Below are 4,631 nucleotides of genomic sequence, written 5' to 3' on the forward strand. Positions count from 1 at the left end.
CTGGGTAAAGAAATCTCAGTAAGAAGTCTAACAACACCAGGTTAAAGTCAACAGGTTTATTTGGTAGCCACATTTGGTAGTTTATCTGGCTACCAAATAAACCTGTTGGACTTTAACCTGGTGTTGTTAGACTTCTTACTGTGTTTACCCCAGTCCAACGCCGGCATCTCCACATAAAGAAATCTCTCCTCACTTCAGTCCTGAAAGGTTTGCCCCTTATCTTCAAACTATGACCCCCCCCCCTCCACATCGGAAACATGGGATGGCACGGTGGCACAGTGGTTAGCACTCCTGCCTCACAGTGCCAGGGACCCGGGTTCGATTCCCGGCTTGGGTCACTGTCTGTGTGGAGTTTGCACATTCTCCCTGTGTCTGCGTGGGTTTCTTCAGGGTGCTCCGGTTTCCTCCCACAGTCCAAAGATGTGCTGGTTAGGTGAATTGGCCATGCTAAATTCTCCCTCAGTGTACCCGAACAGGTGCCGGAGTGTGGCGACTGGGGGATTTTCACAGTACCTTCATTGCAGTGTGAATGTAAGCCTACTTGTGACTAATAAATAATAAATAAACTTCTTCTGCTGCTTTCTGAATTTGAATTTAGCATTAAGCAGCTCTGAAGTGACAGGAACTACACAGTTGACCAGCTTCACTGAGCCCCAACCCAAGGGACCAGGTGACACACCGTGAAAAGAGAGTGGAGAATTAATACACCATTCGTAAGACACAGGGGGTTCCAGAGCATTTCACAGGCAATGAGGTACTTTCAAGGCATAACCACTATTGTAACTGCAGGGAAATGGGCCGACCAATTTGCACTTAGACAGGCCCCATAAACAGTGGCGACCTAAACCATTAATGACACTCTTTTTTAATGCTGAGTGAGAAATAAATCATAGAATCCCTACAGTGCGGAAGGAGGCCATTCGGCCCATCAAGTCTGCACCGACCACAATCCCACCCAAACCCTATTCCCGTAACCCCACATATTTACCCTGTTAATCCCCTGATACTAGGGTAAATTTAGCATGGCCAATCAACCTAACCTATACATCTCTGGACTGAGAGGGGAAATCGGAGCACCCAGAGGAAACCCACGCAGACACAGGGAGAATGTGCAAACTCCACACAGACAGTGACCCGAGGCCAGAATTCAACCCGGGTCCCTGGCATTGTGAGGCAGCAGCGCTAACCACTGTGCCACCGTGCCACCCTAATGTTGGCTTCCACAGCAGGTCAAGCCCAATTTGAAACATGCACTTAACAGTGAGACAAGGTCTTGGTTTAACATACCTTGGAAAGATAGCACCTTCTTACAGGGCAGCACACCCAGTATCACCCTGGCACATTAGTTGATATGATGTGCACCGGTCCCCCAGTGGGGTACAGACCTGAAACCCCCTGAACAACTTCAGCTTGAGTGAGGGGACACTGGGACTTTGGCAGGCTCCAACTCACTTTTAAATCGGAAAATATACACGACTTTCCTAAAACAATCAGATAAAATCTCCTTGGACTCAACTATTTGGCTCACACTCGGTTTACAGTAACAGGAAATGATCTCCTTTGCGGGTTATTTCCAAAAACACAAAAAATGTTAACCTGCCTTCACTGAATTGGGTTCTGAGTTCCTTCCTCACGTATGCCAGAGGAAGAGGCATAATATATCATAACCACCACACCGCAACGCAAAATTAATCAGTTCACATCGGAATACTAACTTCTAACCTTCAGGCCAACATCATTTTAAGGTGGTTTTTAAAACCTGGGAGCAGATAGACGGGTGTAACGTTTAGAGGATTTTTTACAAGTTCTGTTTCTTGCCCATGTACTTGCTGCGTGCTAGCTGGCTTCAGCAGGGCTGACCATCTATCCCGCAATGGTCTTCCCTACTCCTGAGTTGGACCCATGCCACGGTTAAGTATTTGCGTATCCCCCACTGCCCTTCCTATCCATCTCGTGATCACCATTAAAGGGCCCGTCAAAAACACGCGTGAAGTGAAATAAATCTACCTCACACTCTGGACTCAGACTAGACAAATGGGAAAGCATTTCAAACCAATTGGAGATGGCATTACTACTGACCACATCTGCGTTTAATTTCACATAAGTCACAAAGTACCTGTTTCTAGCAAAAGATAAGAGGGTTTTTATTAATATGTCAGGAAGGATCTGATGTCGCTTTTCCGGCAAATTGGCCTGTACTATTTCCATATTAAATGTTGGTATCGATTACAACTATTTATAACAAAATTACAATCACAATTCTACCCAGAGCAGCAACCCTCTCAGCTCAGCGCTTTTTGGGTACTGTCAGGGACACGGCGGCCAATATCTGATCTCAATTTGCATTCTGGGGATATGCTTTACAGGCACACACGCAAGTCCACTCTGGGCTACCCTGACACCTTGTAATGAAACTGAATCTGACTTCTTTGGTGTTACAAATCTACCGCGATCTGAATGGAATCCAAACCTCACAACCATAGCAAGGGGAATGTAAACTAAACGGGCGAGAAAGTAACACTCGGGTTAATATGTTTCAACCATAACTACAAATCCACTTGTCAAAATGAAAACAATTGCACCTACCCTGTATCCAGATCACTGAACCTACAAATAAAGAAAAACAAGTTACACACTGAGCACCTCAGAGTCGGGAACAATTAACACACGCTTATTACAATGCAGCATGGCAGCTCTTACAAGGAGTCAACTTTCCCCAATCCCTTCCCTCCAATTACTGCTACTCGCACATGCAGGTGCACAGAAGAAGGGTCCATACACCTTAGGCTAGAACGCACACACACACAACTAAATGCCAATGGGAATGATTGGAAAAATAACAGTAACAGACATATTTGAAAGCAAAAGAGAACATTGGCATTAACGAGTAATCGAAATACAGTTTGGCATTCCTGTACTTGGTAGCACTTACATTCTAATGGGATGCATCCTCTTGAGAGTAATGCCTCCAATTTATAAAGGGGGGGGGGGGTGGCAATATTATGAATATAAAACGGGCTGAAACATCTAACAACTCAGTCAGCATCTGTAAAGCCAAAGACCAAGTTGCCACATCGCTTGTGTGCCCTCTCCAGAGCACAAAACTCACACACCCCGTCACCTTAACCCAACGCGCTATTTAGTTCAGGGCATATTGGTTTGGACTCTAACACTTCCCGTTCTCAGGATTTAGCACCAGGGCAGGACGCTGTTTGACAGATAAGACACCACCGTCTCTTAGGCCCTCCCTCCGGATGACCGGAGGTCCCTGCAATTCGGGATTATTTGTTACAGACGCCACCCGATTGTGGAAAGATCTATCGCCCAGTCCAGACAGCTGGATACCCGGGGGCGGGGGGGGGGGGGGGGGGGTGGTACTGTTTCCCTTCTCACCCAACAATGCCCTGAATTATTTGCCCTGACTTACATTCCAAATCTTGTTCAGGAGACTCTCCTGATTTGCAAAAAATAATCGGTTGCAAAGAATTAGTCCATCCTTTGGGCTTGTTTTCTCTACACTTTTGCAACGAATTCTTTTTACTCAAACACATCTTCATAGAATTATTTGTGTGTATGTGTGTTGTGGGGGGGGGGGGGGGGGGGGGGGTTGGCTTGAAAAGTTTACTGACCCTGAAAGTGTAGGCGAGCTGAGTGTAGTTGGTGCTGAGTCGACCTTAAGGTTAATGACTTATTTTGCTCCTGTTACCTCGACTTCCACTAACTGACCACAGACGAACTCTTACCCCTTCAATACGGTCAGCGTCCAAGACTTATATTAAAATTATATTTATTTACATATACATATTTGGGGAGAAAAAAAATAAACATTGGCTGAAGAAAAACGACAAAAAAAATGGGGATGTCACGGTTAGAGTTATTTGTAACTACTTGATTTTTAGATTGGACCCCGAGGGTGAGATTTCACTTTACTGACTAAGCGCCCTTTATTGTATGATTGTGATACAAAAACACTCAGCCTCTTTGGGGAAGGCTGACTGTTCAAGTAATAAATGATTTAGCATAAAATATTTAATTGCAACGAAGCAGATGTTGACTTCAGACTTCTAACTTGATTATACCTTAGACACGTTAGGCAAGCATTAATGATTGATAATGGCGCTAATTAACCCTAACCCTCCCCATAAACACACGCAGAGTTATAAGACAACAGCGGCCAATAAGGTTTTTTTTTCCATAGCCATGAAACCAGCACAAATTTCTACCAGAGAGGCGCATCTGATGGATCCCACCAGGAGCAGACATTAGTAAATCGCAGTTCTTAACAAAAGTCATTCCCCCCGCCTTGAAAATCTAACTGAGAACATCAATTGGGACCAACCAGCACCCATCTTTGGGCATGTTTGCATTCTAAAAAAAGTCTATTCCCATGTTGGATCCACACCGCAGCAATTTAGTTGACAAAATATCATGCAAAAATTATTAAGTAGGCTTCGAGATGGGTTAGGTTTGGGATTATTCGAAGCGGGTTTTTTTTTACATTAGCCTTAACTCCTGGCGATTGAATCAGCACTATAAAAATCACACTCAACCTGACAATTACTCTCTGCGTTAAATATTGTGTTCCAACTTCTTTTTTTCACAACTTTTAAAAGATTAAAATGAAGTCCTGA

The sequence above is a fragment of the Mustelus asterias genome, chromosome 7 (assembly GCF_964213995.1).
Source record: "Mustelus asterias chromosome 7, sMusAst1.hap1.1, whole genome shotgun sequence".
NCBI lineage: Eukaryota > Metazoa > Chordata > Chondrichthyes > Carcharhiniformes > Triakidae > Mustelus > Mustelus asterias.